Source organism: Melanerpes formicivorus, unplaced genomic scaffold, assembly GCF_026170545.1.
Source record: "Melanerpes formicivorus ecotype bairdi unplaced genomic scaffold, bMelFor1.0.p_v2 SCAF_15, whole genome shotgun sequence".
NCBI lineage: Eukaryota > Metazoa > Chordata > Aves > Piciformes > Picidae > Melanerpes > Melanerpes formicivorus.
In genome coordinates this window covers 12,886,007-12,909,423 of record NW_027142367.1, presented here as the reverse complement: position 1 = coordinate 12,909,423, position 23,417 = coordinate 12,886,007, and the positions used below count along the sequence as shown (strand labels likewise).

Below are 23,417 nucleotides of genomic sequence, written 5' to 3'. Positions count from 1 at the left end.
GGAGACTGGACGTGGCACTTGGTGCCATGGTCTAGTCATGGGGTCTGTGTTGATAGGTTGGACTCGATGATCCTCGAGGTCTCTTCCAACCAAAGTTATACTGTGATACTGTGATGTATGTGGAGCTCAGGGACATGGTTTAGTGGTGACCTGACAGTGTTGGGTTAACGGTTGCACTTGATGACCTCGAAGTTCTCTTCCAATGAAAAACAATTCTATAATGCTAAGATTCTGTAATTTAGGGAACTCTGACCTCTCTGGCCTTGCTTTGTGTTTCACAACGTCTTTTAAAGTACAAAACTGTAACATTTACTTTCAAATACTCATAAGATTACGTATGTGGTCTTTCAAGCCTCCCTGCCAGTCTTCTCCCCCCACAACCTTCTGCCAAGACAGACATAATTCATAAATAATTATGAATTGCAATTAAAGCTTCAAAGCTACAAATGGAAACATTGTAATCTTGTTTTAGAAGAAAATAATCATCTGGTGAAGGGTCTAGAGCACAAGTCTTATGAGAAGTGGCTGAGGGAAACGGGGCTGTTTAGTATGGAGAAAAGGAGACTGAGAGCTTCTTGCTCTCTACAGCAACCTGAAAGGAAGCTGAAACAAGAAGAGGGTTGGTATCTTCTCTCAAGTACAAGTGATAGAACAAGTACAAATGGCCTCAAGCTGCACCAGGGGAGGTTTAGATTGGATATTAGAAAAAAATTCTTCCCTTAAATGGCTGTCAAATGCTGGAAGAGGCTGCCCAGGGAAGTGGAAGAGTCATCATCCCTGGAGCTATTTAAAAGACATTTAGATGTGGTGGTAAGGGACATAATTTAGTGGTGACCTGGGTTAATGGCTGGACATCATGATCGTAAAGGTCTCTTCCAATTAAAAGGATTCTCTGATTCCAAAGGGCAATGGGTGGAAGTTGAGGCATAGGAAGTTCCACATGAACATGAGGAAGAATTTTTTCACCCTGAGGGCAATGGAACACTGGAACAGGCTGCCCAGGGAAGTGTGGAGTCTTCCTCTCTGGAGATATTCAAGACCCATCTTGATGTGTCCCTGTGTGACCAGGTATAGGTGACCTGGTATAAGTGATGCTGCTCTGGCAGGGGGGTTGAACTGGATGATCTTTCAAGGGTCTGTTCCAGCCCCTAACATTCTGTGATTCTGTGATGTCTGCGGATGAACAATCATTATCTTTCTTGCTCAGCCATGGAGTTGCAGCTTTGTGTTTCCCAGCTGTTAACCTTTTGTCAGTCTCACCATAAAACAAGTAATACTTTTGGCTTTCTTTCTATTTCTTTCTAAAGAAGTGGAAAACATAATGAGAGTCTCACTTTGTGCCTTTGATAATTAAGCTTTCATTATCCTGGAATGCTTTGTAATAGCAGCATCTGCCTTCTGCACTGCAGCCCTACAGCTATGAAAGCGACGGACTTATTAATCAAATACAATAAAGAACTAAACATCTGGGCAGGCAAGATGCATGGAAGGGGAGAAACTGTCTTCCTCTCAAAACATTCGAGAGACAGCAAAGCTCATCCAAATAAAATGCTGTATGTTCTGTTGAGCAAGCAGTTGCAATCAATGACCCTGACCATTCTTAGTACACCATATCCTGCTACAAGATACAAACCTACTTAGAGAAAATAAAAGGGAAAGCAAGAAAAATCCCACCTGTATTGATCTATAGATCACATATTTAAAAGCTCCTGACAGCACAACCCATTCCCATGCCCAAGGAACAGGCAGATGGGTGTACATAAGTTCTTTCTGCTAACAGCGCTGGCAGAAAAGGGCTTCGTATCAACACTTCAAATACTGAAAAGAGAAAACAGGACAAAAATAAAACAAGAAACACTCAGATCCCAGAAGAGTTAAATAGCTAGAATTTTGGATCAACAATTTGAGCATCTTATATAACACAGTTCATCATATGGTACCCAGTCACTCATGCATCAAGAGCAGAAACTGGGTTAACTACAAAATTTCTCAGAAACAAACTGAAACCTTGGTTTTAAAACACTTCTAAATGTGCCAAAGCCGTCGGTACCCTGTTCAAAGCTAATTACCATCAAACCAAAGAGCTGTGCTCCTCATTCTTTTCCACTGCAAAACCTGTGGGGCTGTCTGCTGATCCTGCAACAGCTCTTGCTTTCTGCAGAAGGTCTGGATTGCAAGGCACCTCCAAAGGTCATCTAGTCCAACCCCCTCTGCAGTAAGCAGGGGCATCCTCAACTAGATCAGGTTGTCCAGAGCCATCTCCAGGGATGGGGCCTCAACTACCTCCCCAGGCAACTAGTTCCAGTGTTCCGCTACCCTCATGGTAAAGAACCTGATCCTAACATCCAATCTAAACCTACTCTACTCCCATGAGAAGCCATTGCCCCTTGCTTTATGACTGTACACCTTGGTAAACAGTCCCTCTCCATCCTTCTTGTAGGCCCCCTTCAGGTACTGGAAGACCATTATTAGGTCTCCCCAGAGCCTCCCCTTCTCCAGGCTGAACAACTCCAGTCCCTCAGCCTGTCTTTGTAGCAGAGATGCTCCAACCCCCTGATCATTTTTGTAGCCCTCCTCTGGACCCACTCCATTAGATCCATGTCCTTCCTGTAAAGATATGCAGCACTTCAAACCACTGACCTCAGGAAACATGAAGCTGTCAAAGGACCTTTTTGAGGAAGGATGGTCATGCCAGGACCCACAGGTAGACTGGAGTCTCCTAATCAGCAATGGTCCCACCTCCAGCTCATAAGGATATCTGTCCCATAACTCAGGGGTAACTTCTCTGCCCTTCCACATTCCAGAACAGCAGGCAAAAAGTAAGGACTGTTGTCACCAATGGAACATCATCCCAAGGACCCACACACAGGTCTGACTTTATCTGACTCTCCTCACCTCTTCTAGCTTACACTTGTCAATGTTGTTGATATTCTTTGTTTTTAATTAACGTGCAAGAAATACCAACCAAAGTAATGTACTCAAAGTAAATTGTGATGAAAATGTGACCAAAGTAATGACCCAGCAGTGTGTCCTTGTGGAAGAGGAGGCCAAAGGTATGTAGGGGTGCATTCATAAGAGTGTGGCAAACAGGTCAAGGGAGATTAACCTCCACATCTACTTTGCCCTAGCAAGGCCCCATCTGGAGTACTGTGTTCAGTTCTGGGCTCCCCAGTTTAAAAGAGACAAAGAACTACTAGAGAGTTCAGCAGAGGCTACACAGATGCCAGAGGATTGGAGCATCTCTGTGAGAAGAAATGGCTAAGAGACCTGGGACTGTTTAACCTGGAGAAAAGCAGATTGAGGAGCAATCTTATCACTATTTAAAGAATGAGTGTCAAGAGGATAGGGCCAGACTCTTTTTAGTGGTGCCCAGTCACATGCCAAGTGGCAACAGGCATAAACTGGAACACAGGAGGTTCCACCTGAACAAGAGGAAAAACTACTTTCCTCTGATGGTAAGAGAGCCCTGAAACAGGTTGCCAGAGGTGCTGTGGAGTTTCCTTGTCTGGAGAGATTCCAAACCTACCTGGAGGACGACCCTGTAAGTAGCAGGGGCTTTGGCTAGACGATCTCAAGAGGTCCCTTCCAATACCCACCATTCTGTGATTCTGTGGATGCACAAAATCTGTTTCCTAACGTGAAGACAGAACCAAAAGCAAACCAATCAACCCTAGCATGTCAGTTCAATACACATCCCAAACCTGCACCAGGATGCTTTCAAGTGTGTGGATCTTCACAACTTTAAAACTCAATTAGTAACAACACGGCAAAGGTTTTGCTCCTGTTGCATCACACTGTACATCAAAATACATCAAGATTAACAAAAAAACAAAACCAACCACAAACATTTTCTCCCCACTGAGACTGCAGGAGAAGGGTCACGACAAGACCGAAGGTCTCCATTTATTTCAAAATTCAAAAGAGGCTCTGGGCCCTTTTATTCAAAACATACAGAAGAGTGGGGGAGAAAAATGGATCAAATATGCATTTGCAGACAGAATTATGTGGATTTTTAACAAATAACCAAACCAAATTTACCTCATGGCCAGAAGCAAACACCAAAAATGCCAGCTCAGAGGGCTATCTTCTATTAGAAACAGCATCACATTGGGAAACTATGAAAATAGCACAAACTTAAAAGCAGCACTGGCACAAACTGAATGCAGTTCAACTCCTGTTTCCAACTAAATGCCTTTTTCTCACACATATGCTTTGCCTTCCCTTACTCAGCTGCATAACATAAACCACCAAAATACATTTACAACAAATCTGAACTGACAATGCCAAATTTTAATTGAAACACAGGAGAACAGTTGGGCAATGCACAAGCATTTTATAGGGAAGTCAGTGGGGCTCCCAGCTGGAGAAAACTTCCACCCATATAAGGGAGAAAAGGATCTGGTTTCCTCATTTTATTTTAATCCTTCCTTCAAAAAAAAGAAGAGACAGACAAAAACGCTACTTTAAAAAAGCAAAGATTTTCCTAGCCTAAATAACGTTCATGTCAAAAGCCCATGAACAGACTGAGAAGTGGTGACTTCAGAAAAAAAAAAGACAAGAAAAATACAGTTATTTTCTTCCTCTTTGATTAAAGCTACATTCCTTCTACCACTTCACTGAGGAGATGTTTTGCCGTGTCTTTATGTGACAGCAACATGCAAGGACCTCGCATCACTGTAAGAGGTATGCGAAGTGCCTCTGAAAACTTGTTTCATAGTTTCATTCAAGGTTAGAAGGGACCACAAGGATCATCTAGTTCCAACCCCCCTGCCATGGGCAGGGACACCCCACACTAGATCAGGCTGGCCAGAGCCTCATCCAGCCTGCTCTTAAACACCTCCAGGGACGGGGCCTCGACCACCTCCCTGGACAACCCATTCCAGGGTTTCACCACTCTCATGGGGAAGAACCTCCTCCTCATATCCAGCCTGAATCTCCCCACCTCCAGCTTCATTCCATTCCCCCTAGTCCTATCACTACCCGAGATCCTGAGAAGTCCTTCCCCAGCCTTCCTGTAGGCCCCCTTCAGATACTGGAAGGCCACAATTAGGTCACCTCGGAGCCTTCTCTTCTGCAGACTGAACAGCCCCAACTCCTTCAGTCTGTCCTCATAGGAGAGGTGCTCCAGCCCTCTGATCATCCTTGTGGCCCTTCTCTGGACACGTTCCAGCACCTCCACATCCCTCTTGTAATAGGGGCTCCAGAACTGGACACAGTACTCCAGGTGGGGTCTCACCAGGGCTGAGTAGAGGGGGAGAATCACCTCCCTCCACCTGCTGGCCACACTTCTCCTGATGCAGCCCAGGATCTGATTGGCTTTGCGGGCTGCAAGTGCACATTGAGAGCTCATGTTGAGCTTTTTGTCCACCAGCACCCCCAAGTCTCTCTCCTCAGGGCTACTTTCCAGCCAGTCACTGCCCAGCCTGTATTTGTGCCTGGGATTGCCTTGACCCAGATGCAGGACCCTGCACTTGCTCTTATTGAACTTCATGAGGTTGGCTTGTGCCCACCTCTCCAGCCTGTCAAGGTCCCTCTGGATGGCCTCCCTTCCCTCCAGCGTGTCTGCTGCACCACACAGCTTGGTGTCATCAGCAAACTTGCTGAGGGTGCACTCAATGCCACTGTCCATGTCACCCACAAAGCTGTTGAACAAGACAGGTCCCAGGACTGATCCCTGAGGGACTCCGCTTGTCCCTGGCCTCCACTGGGACATGGAGCCATTGACAGCCACTCTTTGGGTGCAGCCATCAAGCCAGTTCCTTATCCATCTAGTGGTCCACCCATCAAACCCATGTGTCACCAGTTTGGAGACCAGGATGTGGTGTGTGTTTGTGTACATGCTTGTGTGAATGTCTTTGCAGAAAACCCTAGATGCAAACCATGCCTGTGCTATCTGCTCCTTTAGAGTAGTTCATGGCACCAATGCAGAGCATTTTCTGTTTTAGTAGAAAACTAATTTAAAATTAAAGCCAAACAAACCCACCTTGCCACACCATGATGCAGTCCTCCTCCAGATAGTTTTGCTGAGATTAATTAGTCAATCTTATAGAAACACAGAATCAGAGAATTGTTTCAATGGGAAAAGACCTTTCAGATCATCAAGCCTAACCATCATCTAATTCTATCATGAAAGTTAATGGAAGAAAGGTAATGAAATCACAGAATCACCAAGGTTGGAAGAGACCTCAAAGATCATCAAGTCCAACCTGTCACCACAGACCCCATGACTAAACCATGGCACCAAGGGACACATCCAATCCCCCCTTGAACGCCTCCAGGGATGGTGACTCCATCACCTCCCCGGGCAGCCCATTCCAATGACGAATGACTCGCTCGGTGAAGAACTTCCTCCTCACCTCGAGTCTAAATCTCCCCTGGCACAGCTTGAGACTGTGTCCCCTTGTTCTGGTGCTGGTTGCTTGAGAGAAGAGACCAACTCCCTCCTGGCTACAACCACCCTTCAGGTAGTTGTAGAAAGCACTAAGGTCTCCCCTGAGCCTCCTCTTCTCCAGGCTAAACAACCCCAGCTCCCTCAGCCTCTCCTCGTAGGGCTTGTGCTCAAGGCCTCCCATCAGCCTTGTTGCCCTTCTCATAGAATCACAGAACGCTAGAGGTTCAAAGGGACCTCTAGAGATCATTGAATCCAACATGCCTGCAACGTAAGATGACTTAGGGCAGGTCACACAGGAACACATCCAGGTGGGTTTTGAAGATCTCCAGAGGAGACTCCACATTCCCGGGCAGCCTGCTCCAGTGCTCTGTCACCCTCACAATAAAGAAGTTCCTTCTTGAGTTGAGATGAATTTCCCATGATTGAGTTTACATCCATTGCCCCTCATCCTGTCACTGGGTATCACTGCAAAGAGACAGGTTCCTCCTGACAGCCACCTCTCAGAGATTTGTAGACATTGATATGGTCCACTGTCAGCCCCAGGTCTCTCAGTCTTTCCTCTTAAGAGAGATTCTACAGTCCCTTAACCATTCTCATAGCCCTCCATTGAGCTCTCTCCAGTAGTTCCCTGTCCCTCTTGAACTGGGGAGCCCAGAACTCTATTCAGTATTCCAGATGTGGCCTAACTGGGGCTGAGTAGAGGGGGAGGAGAATCTCTCTAGACCTGCTGGACGTACTTTCTTTGGTGCACCCTGGGATACCGTTGGCCCTCTTGGCCACAAGGGCACATTGCTGTCCCATGGATAACTTATTATCAACCAGGACTCCAAAGTCCTCCTCTGCAGAGCTCTCTCCAGCAGATCAACCCCTAACCAGCAGCAATATCAGGACGTAAACATATCCAAATTCAAAGTAAAACTTAAATAACAATAACAAAAATGAGCAGTAATTCAAATCTAAATTTTAATTTTAAGACTTTGTTATTCCACTTAGCTGGATGCAAAATTCCCTGGTTTACTACTATGCCTCTACCCTGTAGGGAAGAATGTATATGAGAGTTAAGGCTGGGTGAGGACATCATGACCAAAAATAACCCATTTTCTTATGCTTGGTTTTAGGAAGGCAAAAGGGTCATCTGAGATGACTTTGACTCCTTGGATGAGCTCCTCAGCAAAACAGTCACAGAGACCACAGACAACTACATTAAGATTATGGATGCCACTAAAAAAATCATGGCCCTCAACTGGTACCCAACTGTATTCTGTAAATAAGTGTATTTATTTCTGCAACAGCTGGATCACAGCAGCAGTACACATCCAGTTTTGTTTCCTTACTGAAGTTTTAACTTCAAAACTTACAATCTATAAAGCAGGCTGTAACACTGATACCAAAAAAATCCACCCATATAATGTCAGTGAGACTGTAAAATGTAACTACTGCACCTATTCCCCTTGGGAACGCTGAAGATGTTGGGCAAATGCCCTCTGCTCACATCATTAAAACAAACAAAGCCATTGCCATGAAATCATTCACTGTGCAGAAACTTTATTAAGCTCTTCTATTATCTTTTATAGCTTAATTTGAGAGCTGAGAATCTCCAGAGTGCTGTGCAGCACATTAATACGAGACACTTCGCTGTCTAAAGTTGATCACTATTACTGTACCACCTGCATCAGCTCAGGGCAGTTGACTTTGGTTTGTTGGGGGATCTTTTGTTTGTTTGTTTTTCAAAGGCATTTCCTTACATGAAAACTTGCTTTTTTTTCCCAGTGAATTGGAAGAGTGGTGGTGGTTCTCAGGGTCTCTTTCACAGGACTTGCACTTACTTCATTTTCTGTGATGCTTTAAGAGCCCATTACTAATGAAACTGCTGAACAATTCTTCTCTGAAGCCATCAGACATCATAGGCTTGACAGTACTCCTGTTTCCCTCAATAAAATCAGGAGCTTCTGAAGTCTGAAGACTGCTACTAGAAATTAAGAAAACAACACTGGAACTGGCAGCCAGCAAACGAGGGAGCTTTTCATGTCCTGGGTGAGCTGTTAAACAAACTCCAGCATTTCATACCATACTCTGGCTAATTAAATACTTCACAACTTATATCAGTCTTTCTTTCACAGCCATAGCTGAACATGATCAGGATTCCGTTATTTGAAGAGTTTGAAGACAGACCTGTACAAATACACAGGCAGCAGAAGCCACATTGATACCAACAGCTTTCACCAGCTCTCTAATGTCCCTTTCCTTCACAGAATCATACAATAACAGAATGTTCAGGGTTGAATGGGACCTTTAGAGGTCATCTAGTCTAATCCCCTTGCAGTCAGTAGGGATATCTTCAACTAGATATGGTTGCTCAGAGCACTGTCCAACCTGACCAGGAATGTTTCCACAGATAGGGCCTCTATCACCTCTCTGGACAACCTGGGTTGCTGTCTCACCACCCTTACTGTAAAAAAAGGTCTTCCTTAGATGTAGTCTGATTCTCTGCTTTTTTAGTTTAAAATCATCACCCCTTGTCCCATCATCACAGCTCGGCTAAAAAGACTGTTGCCTCTTTCTTACAAGCCCCTTTAAGTACTGAAAGGTTGCTATTAGGTCTCCCCAGAGCCTTCTCTTCTCTAGGCTGAACAACTCCAACTCTCTCAGCCTGTCCAATATCACATTTTTACAGCCTCCTACAGACCTGCTCCAACAGGTCCATGCTCTTCTTGTGCCAAGGACTCCAGATCTGGACAGAGTAACACAGGTGAGGTCTCTAACGAAATCTCTGTGCCAGCAATTGCACCAACAGAGCTGTGTCAGTATATAGGCTCATAACTAGCTTTTAGTCCCTGAGGCATTACTCTGTCTGGAGTCAACTTTCCCAAGGCCTATGGAGATAGCTATAATAGTGAGCATTGGCTCAGGTGAGACCTGGTCCCACACCTATCTCTATTCAGCTCCTAACAAGAAGGATTCATGGTGTTACTACCAGCTGAGGCCTGGTGTTTCTGGAGCCTGCTACAACATTGTCCAGCCCAACGTGAAGCACAATCTATATCACATTGCACCAGGTCAACCCCCCACAGGATGACTACAGCATTGCAGAAGCCACACTGCAAGACTTTCACTTGCATTTTCCTGAAGCATGATGGAATGGAATGGAATGGAATGGAATGGAATGGAATGGAATGGAATGGAATGGAATGGAATGGAATGGAATGGAATGGAATGGAATGGAATGGAATGGAATGGAATGGAATGGAATGGAATGGAATGGAATGGAATGGAATGGAATGGAATGGAATGGAATGGAATGGAATGGAATGGAATGGAATGGAATGGAATGGAATGGAATGGAATGGAATGGAATAGAATAGAATAGAATAGAATAGAATAGAATAGAATAGAATAGAATAGAATAGAATAGAATAGAATAGAACAGAACAGAACAGAACAGAACAGACCAGACCAGACCAGACCAGACCAGGTTGGAAGAGACCTTCAGGATCATCGTGTCCAACCTATCATCCAACACCACCTAATCAACTAACCCATGCAACCAAGCACCCTGTCAAGTCTCCTCCTGAACACCTCCAGCGATAGTGACTCCACCACCTCCCCAGGCAGCCCATTCCAATGGGCAATCACTCTGTAAAACTTCCTCCTGACCTCCAGCCTGAACCTCCCCTGGCACAGCCTGAGACTGTGATGCACATGATGCAGGTTTCTGGCTTATTCATGTAGGATGCCCAACTGCTAGATCTGGGGCTAAATTTGTAAACAAACTATTCCAAGCAAATGAAGAACACGAAGTGTTTCTGAAGTCATGCCTCACTTTGTTTCTTAACAAACACTGGCAGCACTCTTTCCAGAGTTGGTTAGTTGTCTTTTTTCCCTTCCTCACAGTATGTAAGTTGCACTGCAACCCAACTCATTAAGCATGTTGATTATTTTTTGTTTCCCCTAGAAGGGTAAAAGAAGGGACTGGAAGCTCATGCAACTTTGCTGGACCACCAAAGGCAAATAACCTTTTTTTTTCCTTTTAATGCTGAAAAGCATTATTTAAACTTCAATTTTTTTTCATAGAATTTGACCAGAATTTACCTACTCAGTTCTAAAAAAAATAACAACTACCTAAACCAATAAATGGTTGCTTAAATATGGTTACATGGAATTAATACCTTGCATTCAGTTCCCAGAATATTGACTCACTTTTAAGTGTAAAGAGCCTCACACAATATAACTAGAAAATCTCACTATGATCCTTTTAGAGATAGGTAGAGACTTTTTTTTTTTCATCTATGCATACCCAGATCTTTCCATAGTCAAGAGAATGTAGTTAGTTGATTTGATAATATTTAACTAATCACTCCTTTAAGTTTTCCAAAACACACCTAAAAATAATACACCAACAAGAAATATAACCAAAAGCTAAAAAGCTGGACTTCATAGCTCGAGTCTGATCAGGAGGTTGGACTGGGTGACCTTTAAAGGTTCTCTTCCAACCCAAACCATTCGGTGATTCTATGCCAGTTTGCAAAGTTTCTTCTGGACTCTGCTATCCTCAAATAGTGGAGCCATGAAAGCATGACAGAACACAGTGTGGCCAGTAGGAGCAGGGAAGTCATTGTGCCCCTGTACTCTGCATTGGTTAGGCCACACCTTGAGTACTGTGTCCAGTTCTGGGCCCCTCAGTTTAAGAAGGACATTGAAACACTTGAACATGTCCAGAGAAGGGCAACAAGGCTGGGGAGAGGCCTTGAACACAAGCCCTGTGAGGAGAGGCTGAGGGAGCTGGGATTGTTTAGCCTGGAAAAGAGGAGGCTCAGGGCTGACCTCATTGCCCTCTACAACTACCTGAAAGGTGGTTGTAGCCAGGAAGGGGTTGGTCTCTTCTCCCAGGCAACCAGCACCAGAACAAGGGGACACAGTCTCAAGCTGTGCCAGGGGAGGTTTAGACTCGAGGTGAGGAGGAAGTTCTTCACCGAGCGAGTCATTCGTCATTGGAATGTGCTGCCCAGGGAGGTGGTGGAGTCACCGTCCCTGGAGGCGTTCAAGAGGAGATTGGACATGGCACTTGGTGCCATGGTCTAGGCATGGGGTCTGTGTTGATAGGTTGGACTCCATGATCCTCGAGGTCCTTTCCAACCTTAGTTATACTGTTATATTGTAACACTTATCCCTCAGATGATATTCCTGAAGACACAGTACAGAGAACATCATTAGGATTTTCAAATTAAACTTCCTACAAATGATCCTGTTGCCCTCGGTCTGTTTGGGAACATGCATAAAGCTAATCAAACTGACACTCTGTGCAGCAAAATTCAAGAAAACTCAAGACCTGTTCCTGGAGTCTGGCAGCCCAGAAGTTCTGACCTCTTTGCCTTCACGTTGTTTTCCAAGTACTCCCCAACAAAGCATTTATTTTACAGAATTCATGTTTTTATCACAATCCAAGATAAAAATGCCTTCAGAAATGAAATATGCATGTTTGAAACTGCTTTTCTCCCTTGTCCTCAAGCATATGGCCTCAATCCTGCTTAACAACTCTGTTCACATCCTGCTCTGACAGAAGAAACCTCCTCAGGGAGGCTTTTAACAGAGCTCTTCACTGCATCAGCTCATGTGGAGGCAGTAGGTGAGACCAAGCAACATTTTACAAGTTACTTATTGGTAGCACTGCAAAGTTAAGAATCAGAATCACAGACTGGTTTGGATTGGAAGGGACCAATAAAAGTCATCTACTCCAACCCCCCTGCAGTGAGCAGGGACATCACCCACTAGAACAGGTTGCTAAGATGAAGAGAGTCTGAAAGACCTGGGGCTGTTTAGTCTTGAGAAGAGAAGACTGAGAGGGGATCTGATTAATGTGTATCAATACCTGAGGAGTGGGTGTCAAGTGGAAGGAGCCAGTCTCTTTTCAGCAGTGTGCAATCAGGTACAAATTTGACTATAGAAGGTTTCCTCTCAACATTAGGAGAAATTTCTTTACCATGAGGGTGACTGAGCACTGGAACAGGCTTCCCAGAGAGGTTGCAGAGTCTCCTTCTTTGGAGATTTTCAAAACCCACCTGGATGTGTTTCTGTGCAGACTACTCTAGCAGACCCTGCTTTAGGGGGATGGACTCAATGATCTCTGGAGGTGCCTTCCAACCTCTAATATTCTATCATTCCATGATGAAGCAAAAATGAAATTTCTGTCAAATTTCTGAATAAGACAAGACTCTAAGTTTCTCAAAGAAATTTCACCTCAATTTGTTTTATGTTTGGCTGTTGTCTTTTTCCCTCACAAATACAATTAATCTCAAGTAGCCAGCATAGGAAAGGAGCCGAAAACAATCATACCATAGCAAATATTAAACAAAGAGCAGTAGCTAAATAGCACATATTTGTTTTATGCCTTGTGGATGTGTGTACTTCACACACATTCACTTCTCACTTTTGGAAGCATGAAAAGTAGCACAGCTTCCACAGAAAGCTTCTACAAGAAATATTTCTGCTAACTGGTAAAGCTATCATTAATAACACAGAAAAAAGAAGGCCAAGAAAATAGCTGTAAAACCTTAGATAACAAGCCAGGTAGTTACCAAGTGTTACAGGTTAAGGTCTAAGTGCCCTATCATAGAGACAAAAGTCCTGCAGAAGATAAGGAAGTGCAAGGGACTGGACAGTCCATCCCAGGGGGAGGCACAGGACATTGTAATTTTGTTATTCCATCCCATAATCCTGCAATCCCTATACAAGCAGACCTCACAGCCAGTTCTTCCTCCGTCTCCCTCCTCTCTGCTCCCGGGCGTGCAGCAGCTGCTGTCTGGTTTGAAGGGGAGTGTGGCCCTGTGGGCAGGCTACTGGCCTGCTGTGTAGCTGGGCACAGCATGCTCACCAAGTGTAGGGGGAGAGCGAGGCTTGGTGGGCTGATACCTGGTAGGTCTGTCTTGGTGTGGGGCAGTCTGGCCTACTCTGGGCTTACTGAGGCCTTACTGAGTGCTAGGGGGGAGGTCTTAGCCTGGTTTTGGCCTGAGTTGAATTTGATTGCGTGTGTATAGATCCTCTTGCCTTTGTACCTTTTGTAGTTGATTTACTGTTGTAAATAGTATTTCTATTTAACCTCCAGTTCTGTGAGAGTGCTTTTATTTACTCCTTTGGGATCACAGTATCACAGTATAACTTAGGTTGGAAAGGACCTCAAGGATCATGGAGTCCAACCTATCAACACAGACCCCATGACTAGACCATGGCACCAAGTGGCACCAATTCATACTGTCCTCAGTCCAGAGCTGTTTTCAGCTCAAACCAAGACACCAAGGCATTATTCTTACATGCACACTCACAACCCATCCAGACACACACAGAGTCCATGAGCTGTTTACTTAAAATTAAATCTGATGAGCTTCCTTGTACGTGTAAACTATGTATGTGACAGATTTGACGTCTCTGGATTGAAAAGCCTGGTCCTGTCCGCTGGACATCCAAGAAGATCTCCAGATTTCAGAGGAAGAGGCTTTCCCAAAGCTGTTTCCCAGAAGAAACAGCATCCAAAGAGCAAGAGTAACATATTGCAACGCTAATGTAAAGTATTACGAGATTATGCAAAGGAATTTCAAAAGCTGGTTTCATGTGGTGAGGGGGCAGTTCTTTGCTCCCAATGACTAACACCTTGGATGAGCCTTGTAAACAACTTCAGGAGTATTCTTAGAGCATTTCCAGTAGCCATCACCGGGCAGACCATGGTTGCCAACCAATTTGCAAGTACTGTATCTTCCACTCCCACGGTATGGGACTAGGAAAACATGTGCTTGACAGTTTCTGCCTGTTTGCAGGGTGAGGGCAGGTGTATACGTTCTCATGATCCCATGGTGTCAGCATGACAACAACATTTCTGACAATCCCACTAACAAATGATAACAAATGTGACAATTTCAACATGCAAATTTGTTCTAAAGAAACCATCAGGAAAACAGGATCCTCTACAGCCTGTCCAAAGAAGGATATATACCTTTCTGTCTTTTGTCACCTCATTAAAACGAGGTGGAGCATCTCTCCAATCAAGAAAGGCTGAGAGTTGGGGTTCTTGAGCCTGGAGAAGGCTTTGAGGAGACCTTATTGCAGCCTTTAGGTACATAAGGGGGGGCATATAAGAATGTTTCTTTAGCAGAGCCTGTTGTGACCAGACAAGGGGTGACAGTTTTAAACTAAAAGAGGGAGATTTAGACTGTAAAGCAGGGAGAAACATTTTCCAGTCAGGGTGGTAAAACACTAGCACAGGTTGTCTAGAAAGGTGGTAGGTGACCCATCCCTGGAAAAAATCCATATGAGGTTGTACAGGGCTATGAGCAAGCTGATCTAGTTGAAGATGTCCCTGCTCACTGCAGAAGGGTTGGACTAGATGACCTTTATAAGTCTCTTTCATCGCAAAGCATTCTATGATTCTATGACTGTGGCAGACAGAGCTCCAAGTAAGGAACAGATGTGCTTGCGTTACTGACCAAAATCAGGCACCTACAGTGACCCCCCCCCGCTCGACTGTCTGCTCCAGTCAGAAGGGAGTGCTAGCAGGACAGGGGCTAGAAGCAAATGCATTTCTTAAACCTCTGTAATCTGCCAGAAACAGGAGGATGGGAAAATGCAGAAATTGCTTTGCTCCTAACGCAAGGCCAAGACCAAATGTCAGCACAGAACAAATCTTCACTACCTTGAGTATTTTTAACAAACTGATTAATCAGGCAATTAGAGATAAATCATTTTATCACAGACTCACAGAATGTTAGGGGTTGGAAGGGACCTCAAAAGGTCAACTCGTCCAACTCACTGACAGAGCTGGTTCACCTGGATTAGGTCACACAGGAATGCATCCAGATGGGTTTTTAAAGTCTCCAGAGAAGGAGACTCCACAAGCTCCCTGGGCAGCCTGTTCCAGTGCTCCCTCACCCCCACAGTGAAAATGCTTTTCGTTATGTTCCCATGGAACCTCCTATGCTCCAGCTTGCACCCATTGCCCCTTGTCCTGTAATTGGACACAAACCATGAAAGTTATAACCAAACATACAATAGCAGAGTCTATTAAACCCGACTGCTAACTACCTCATGCTACTACCTACACCTGACTTGTGAATTATGCCCTTGTTGTTTCAAACCAAACATCTGATTAAGAACTTCCAGGTTAGTGTTTAAACTCAGGACATTAAGTCAAATGTCGTTAATGAGCAAGTTCCTTTGCATTAATGGGGATGAAAATATTTTTCTTACAGGAGGTACAGCCTCTGGCTACCTCCAAATTATAGCAAAACTACAAATAACATCTTAAACCAGGCTAGCGTGTATGTTACTAAAGAGCCAGTAGAGACCATCTGAAATTGCCTAAAGGAAAAATGCTTGACTGAAAATACCTGCTGAAGGGAAACAAGAAATCTTCTCTTTTAAAGGCAAACTCACCTCCTGACAGCTCTCTCCAGGAAGGCTACAAGAGTTAAGAAATACAATTTGGCTTTGAAGGTTGTGATCTCTCAGGGATTGTGGAATGCTGCTTACATAAATTATGAAATAAATGAGTAGCAGAGATGAAGGTAAGGCAAGAAAGAACCAAGCCCAAATGGTTTACAGCAGACAACTGCTAAAATACTGCCAAGGAAAATGACTTTTATCAAAACACTACAAGACAGTCCCACTAAGAGCTACTTCTCCAAGTAGTAGTGAACAGCAGGAATAACTATAATGAGAATTACTCTCCAACCTCATGCACTGCCTCAGTCTTCTCTCTGCTGAGCCACAGCCTGCTCTCTCCACATATCAAGGAGAAACAAAGTCTGCAGATGACACTAAGGCAAGAGGGAGTATTTGTCTGCTTAAGGGTAGGAAGACTCTGCAGAAGGATTCAGACAGGCTGGATCAATGGGCTGAGATAACTGTATGAGAGTCAACAAGACCAAGTGCCAGGTTCTGCACTTCACTCACAACAACCCCTTGCAATGCTCCAGCCTTGCAGAAGTGGAAAGCTGCTCAGCAGAGAAAGACCCAGAAGTGTTGATCAACTGCCTTCTGAACATGAGCCAGTGTATGTCCAGGTGGCCAAGAAGGCAAACAGCATCCTGGCCTGTGTCAGGAATAACGTGTCAAGCAGTACTGTGTTCTGTTTTGGGGCTTCCCTAACAAGAAAGACACGGAGGTGCTGGAGCAGGTCCAGAGAAAGGCAAAGCCGATGAAGGCCCTGGAGAACAGGTCTTATCTGGGAAGCAGCTGAGGGAACTGGGGTTGTTTAGTCTGAAGAAAAGGAGGCTCAGAGGAGATCTTCTGTCTCTCTACAACTACTTGAAATGAGGCTGTAGCAAGATGTGGGTCAGATTCTTTTTCCTAGTAGCAAGTGACAGGACAAGTGGAGGCCTGATGTAGCACCAGGAGAGGATACTAGAAGACACTTCTTCACTGAAAGGTTTCTCAAACACTTCAATAGGCTCCCCAGGGAGGTGGCTGAATCCCCACCCTGGAGGTGTTTAAAACAGAGAGATGTGGTGGTGGTTTAGCACCGGACTTGAAGGAGTTAGATAATGGTTAGACTTGATTATTTGAAAGGTCTTTTCCAACCAAAACAATTCTATGATACGATGTAGTGTGGCTATTCAAAAAACAAACACATAAACCCACCCAAAAAAACCCCACCACAACACAAAAAACCCACCCAAACAAACAAAAAGCCACTACCAAACCCAACAATAAAAAACAACCAAAACCAAACAACCCCAAATTCTTGTTAAAGTACAAATAACCACAAACCCAGAAAGCATCAATCTCTCTTTCCTTGCGGGCTAAGAAACTGATTTTCAGCCTTTCATTGAGAAAGCAGAGAAAAAATGCATGAGGACTTTCTCCTGCTGCCCACTGCCAAGGAGTCAGGGAGTCTTCGCAGAGCACAAAGTGTTTTGCTACCTTCACCCCTCTTCGTGGACTTGGGCTTTCCCGGGGGCTCAAGCACATCTCTCTGCGGGTGTGGGCCAGGCATCTATGGAACCACTTTAGGGACAGTAGCTCTTTTTCCCCTTTTCCAAACATATGTTACAAGTACACTGGTCATTAAATCCTATCTGGGCACAGCACTGCCTATCACTGCCCTCCTTAAGAACACTGAGGATTAATGATTCCCAGGCTGGAAGGACATCTCCCTCAGGCAGCAGTGGTGCCACAGCTAGGCCACTCACCAAGACTTGTGATGTGCCTCAGAGAGTCTCTTCACCTAAAGAACTACTGATAGGATGAGAGGAAGTGGGCTTAAGTTGTGCCAGAGGAGGTTTAGATCGGACATTAAGAAAAATTTCTTTGCTGAAAGTGTGGTGAATCATTGGAACAAGCTGCCCAGGGAGGTGGTAGAGTCACCATCCCTGGAGGTGCTCCAGAAACAGGTGGACATGGCACTTTAGGATATAGTTTAGTGGTCATAGTAGCTGGGTTACAATTGGACTTCATGATCTTAAAGGTCTTTTCCAACCATAATGATTCTATAATTCTGTGATCTTAGCAACAAGCTGTAAAAGATTTCTTTCAGTGCCACCAGGTTATGTTTCTCCACAAGCCCGTTTTATTCACAGCAAGAGAGCTCATAGTTCTCCCTTCACTGGAACAAGCAAACAACAACAGAAACAGCATCTCCACCTTGGTTTTCAAAGACTTTTTATGAGTCACCATACAGCACAAACTAAAATAATCTGTATGCTGCCAAGTCACTTTGCAACTGAATACAGGAAAGGCTTCTGGTTTTCAAAATTTGGTTACTACCAACAGCTCATCTATGACACCTTTAATGGTTCATGTAAAAAAAAAATGTTATCTCCCATCAAAGGAAATGCAAACGGATCCAGACAGGCTGCTGAACTGGAGGGGTGTTTAGTAGTACACTACCAATTGTTTTTATGAACACAGTGAGCAATTAATTTCTACAAACAAGCTCCCTTTGATTTAACTTACTAATGCTGTCTGAAGAGAGATGGGACTTACTTTGAAGGAAAATAGATTAATTGTATATGAATAGGATATGATGTTTATGAGAGGCACACACACATACTTTTTCAAATATTAATTAGAGGGTTTGTTTATTTTTTAACCTTCTGCTGGATTCCACGTGCCCTCTGTTCCAGCAACATTTTGCCCCTATGTCACTCAATGGGGGGTTTGCTACTATCACAGTATCACAGTATCACTTAGGTTGGAAAGGACCTCGAGGATCATCGAGTCCAACCTATCAACACAGACCCCATGACTAGACCATGGCACCAAGTGCCACATCCAATCTCCCCTTGAACGCCTCCAGGGTCGATGACTCCACCACCTCTCTGGGCAGCCCGTTCCAATGACAAATGGCTCGCCCGGTGAAGAACTTCCTCCTCACCTCGAGCCTAAACCTCCCCTGGCGCAGCTTGAGACTGTGTCCCCTTGTTCTGGTGCTGGTTGCCTGGGAGAAGAGACCAACCCCGTCCTGGCTACAACCACCCTTCAGGTAGTTGTAGAGGGCAATGAGGTCACCCCTGAGCCTCCTCTTCTCCAGGCTAAACAATCCCAGCTCCCTCAGCCTCTCCTCATAGAGCTTGTGCTCCAGGCCTCTCCCCAGCCTTGTTGCCCTTCTCTGGACACGTTCAAGCGTCTCGATGTCCTTCTTAAAGGACTAAGCTCAGTCTGACCAGAATTTTACATTCATTTCACCATTTTGTAAGTAAACCCAAGAGGTCTATGCCTTATACCATGAGGACAGAGCTTGAAGAAATCAGTTAATCATCCATTTTATACATCTTCCAAGCATGCATACTTAAATCGCAGAATCACAGAATATTAGGGGTTGGAAGGGACCTTGGAAAATCATCTAGTCCAACCCCTCTGCAATTTTACATTACATCAATACTTAGGGTAGCCACTGTGGATGTTCAGTTCAATTTTCCAGGCAAGGTTCAGAAACAATTCCTTAGCTTTATTTTCTCATAATCAGATACAAACCTTTCTTGAAAGCTTGACAAATTTCATCTGACCATAAAAAAAGGTTGCACAAGTTCATTACTTAAAGCTCCTATCACAAATTATGAGTTCACATTCACTATGGAAACAGACTGTCAGTTCACTTGAGAAATAACCAAGTCATAAGGATTTAACTCCCCATGCTGTTCATTAAAAATAATTATTCAACGCGTAAAGGCTTGGTGCTGAGCGAGTGAATGGTCAGGCTGGAGAATTCCCTTTGGCTGCAGAACAGACATCTCAGATGCACTAAAGATGTGTTTCCTCAAGCAGCCTCCTTTATTACTCATTTGGAAAGACTAGCTTTAGACTAAGATGAGACTTCAGACACCCATTTAGCTCCCCACTCCTATACTAGGCTTTTCCAATAGAGGCACTGATTACTGGCTGACAATAACGATTTTGTAATGTGAACATCTGTGCAACAGAAAACAGACTGAGATAAAATTAATGGCATGTATCTCACCATTAAGCAGGTATCAAATGGGAAAGATTATAAGTTCCAATAAACCTGACTAAATTCTTACCAAAGATTTAGCCATAGAAACACCGAAAGCATTTAAAAAGCCAGGAGTGAGATGCTCCTTAACCTCCTTTTGACATAAAGGAAAACATTTTCTTTAAATTAAATAATCAAATTACTCTTAGGCAAAGCTCTAACTGCTGAGGTCTGAATGTACAGAACTCCAAATGTTCTAAGTTATTGGCCTCACTGTAACAGTAACTCAGCCACACTGCCCACAAGTAGCAATCAATTAAATTTAATAAGGAACACTATGAGTTGTTCCATTCTCAAAACCCTAGCCAGGACCCTAAACAATGCTGCTTTTCTTATTTCAATTTTCAAATGTTTAAAAACCCAATTGAGGAAAATCATCCTCAGTGTTGGGAGAAAATCCCAACGAATAAAAGCTCACTTATGTGCTCTATTAAACAAACCAAGCAAACCTACGCGGCGCAGGAAACGTCAGTTTTTAACAAAGCACTAAATATCTCCTTTCCGGCAACAGAAATAGAATTTATCTTTAATGACATGCATAGATGAAGTTTTTCCCCCATCACCAAACTCTGAATCAGGCATTCACTAAGGATTTAAAAAAAGCAAACATTAGAGGAAATTAATTTGGTGTGCTGAAAACTCTGTTCACTTCCGAGAGTGCAGAATCACAGAATGGCTTAGGTTGGAAGGGACACCTCAGAGATCATCTACTCCAACCTCCCCACCATGGGCAGGGATGCCTCACAACCAGACCTGGCTTAGGTTGGGAGGGACCTTAGAGGTCATCTATTCCAACCTCCCTGCCATGGGAACGGATGCCTCTCAACTGGACTTGGTTTCTTAAGGCCTCATCCAACCTGGCCTCAAACACCTCCCAGGAGGACGCATCCACAATCTCCCTGGGGAGCCTATTCCAGAGCCTCACCACCCTCCCACTGAAGAAATTCTTCCTAAGATCCAGTCTAAATATATTCTCCCTCACCTTCAAACTATTCCCCCTTGCCCTATTGCTAGACACCCATATGAAAATTCCCTCTCCAGCCTTCTTGTAGTTCACTTCATGTATTGGAAGGCAGCTATACAATCCCCCCAGTGTCTTCTCTTCTTTAGGCTGAACAAACCCAGCTCCCTCAGTCTGTCCTTCTCCTTCCAGTGAAGTTTGATCTTAAGCTTGAAATGATTAGACTATGAGACTACCTCATAGGACAGAAAGTCAAGGGAATAAAAAGAAAAAACAAGCCCATAGTACCCATCTAACTTCCTGGCAGCTACAGCAGGAGTGATAAATAGGAAATCAGTAGCATTTTCCTAAATGTCTTCTACAAAAACATATTACCTGAAAAGACAGGACCAAAACATAGTGCCAAATGCTCTTGGAAATAAGAAGAAAGAAAGGAAGGAAGGAAGAAAGAAAGAATGAAAGAATCAAAGACAGCTTTTAAAGGAGTAATATCACCATGTGCTGGTTCCCAAGCACATAAAACCATGAAAGGCTACCACCAAGGCAGGCATCAGGCTATCCCACCTACATGGGGAAGAAAGGTTACTGCTATCAGCAAGAAAAAACCATCAGGCTGGAAAACTGTTTGATTATTTCAGAGTATTACATGTTTACACTGTGATTCATCTGCTGTGTTGAAAAACTCTTAGCTCCCCCCATCCCCCTTACCTGCACTTAACGCCATCAGTATCGTGTAAAAAGAGAAAAGGTTTAAGTAACTTTGCAGAATTAGTACAGAAAGTACAGAAATTCCACAGGGGTACTCCAGCCTGGGCGGGGGGGGGGGGGGACCACACAAGCCCTATGAGGAAAGACTGAGGGAGCTGGGGTTGCTCAGCCTGGAGAAGAGGAGACTCAGGGGAGACCTTATCACTCTCTACAACTACCTGAAGGGAGGTTGTAGACAGGTGGATGATGGTCTCTTCTCCCAGGCAGCCAGTACCAGAACAAGAGGACACAGTCTCAGGCCGTGCCAGGGGAGGTTCAGGTTGGATGTTAGGAAGAAGTTCTATACAGAGAGAGTGATTGCCCTTTGGAATGGGCTGCCTGGGGAGGTGGTGGAGTCACCATCATTGGAGGTGTTCAGGAGGAGACTTGATGGGGTGCTTGGTGCCATGGATTAGCTGTTTGGGTGGGTTGCATTGGTTGATGGGTTGGACGCGATGATCTTGAAGGTCTCTTCCAACCTGGTTTGGTTTATTCTAAAATAAAGGTTTATTCTAAATAGCAAAAATATGTCAAAGGTAACCATCTACTATCTTTCCTGAATAATGTTTAGGTTTGCTACAAATGAGGTCCAAAACTCTGAGGTTTTTCAAGCCAAATTCCACCAGGAAATTCAACATCAGGTTCAAAATCTTCCTTTTAAAATTCCAGGTGAAGCCTCAGCACTTTTCACTTGTTCTTTGAAGAAAAAAAAAGTCTACAATGCTGATTAGGATCTGTATTTACAAAACTTGCTTTGGAAGGCAGTCATTCCTTTTTGAGACTATGGAAGAGTTCCAGATGCTTGAAATGAAAGGTCAACAAGCCTCGTATTCCCACCAGAAAACAGGGACCAGGAGAGTTTTACAGCAGTAAGTGCCTTGGGAATCACAGAACCATGGGAAGTTTTGGGTTGGAAGGGACCTTTCAAGGTCATGTAATCCAACCCTTGCTGCCAAGCACCCTTGCAGACAACCAGGCAGACTGCTCTTCTCCCAGCACTTTTGGTTCCTCAAGACTCTCCCCACCCTCACCGTGCCACCAAAAAAAGGACACAGGAATTAATGTCACATTGCACAGCAGTGTGCCCTAGTGGCCAAGAGGGCAAATGATCACAGTATCACCAAGGTTGGAAGAGACCTTGGATGCATCAAGAAACATGTCCAGATGGTCTAGGGAGGTTCTCCTCGCCCTCCACTCTGCCCTGGTGAGACCACACATTGCAATACTGTGTCCAGTCTGGGGCTCTCACATTCAAGAGAGGCAGGGCTCTACAGGAGCGAGTTCAATAGAGAGGTACGAGTTAGACTTGAACATCTCTTCTATGAAGAAAGACTGAGAGAAGTGGGGCTCTTCAGTCTGGTGAAGACAAGGATGAGAGGGGACCTTACCGATGTCTATAAATATCTGAGGGGTGGGTGTCAAGATGAAGGTGCCAGGCTCTTTTCAGTGATGCCCAGTAAGAGGACAATAAACAACAGGGATAATCTGGAATAGAGGAGGTTCCACCTCAACACGAGCAGAAACTTCTTTACTGGGAGAGTGACTGAGCACTAGAACTGCCCGGAGAGGTTGTGGAGTCTCCTTCTCTGGAGAGTTTCAAAACACACCTGGATGTGTTCCTGTGTGGCCTGCCCAAGGTGATCCTGTTTTGGGCAGGGGGGTGGATTGGATGATCTCTAACATTCAATGATTCTATTAATTACTTGTTATACAAAGTGCCACATACACACAATCTGTGTCAGCCAGGAAGGCTGAGAAGCAAAGGAAGAGGAAAAAGGCAGCTGAGTATTTTCCAGACATTTTTTTCTCATTGTTTCTCCTTGTTGGAAGCCTGTGTGCTCCTC

General features: G+C 44.4%; 1 protein-coding gene across 4 annotated transcripts in view; it reads right to left on the bottom strand.

The window, feature by feature from the left end:
• LDLRAD4 (low density lipoprotein receptor class A domain containing 4) overlaps positions 1-23,417 on the bottom strand; it is a 390,804-nt gene that overhangs the window by 261,727 nt on the left and 105,660 nt on the right. The window contains exon 3 of one of the 4 annotated variants that reach the window (XM_068147659.1): positions 1,675-1,818. The exons of the other annotated variants lie outside the window; for them this stretch is intronic. The gene's annotated coding sequence lies outside the window, so the exon portion shown is untranslated. The remainder of the gene's footprint in view (positions 1-1,674; positions 1,819-23,417) is intronic. 4 annotated transcript variants of the gene reach the window in all.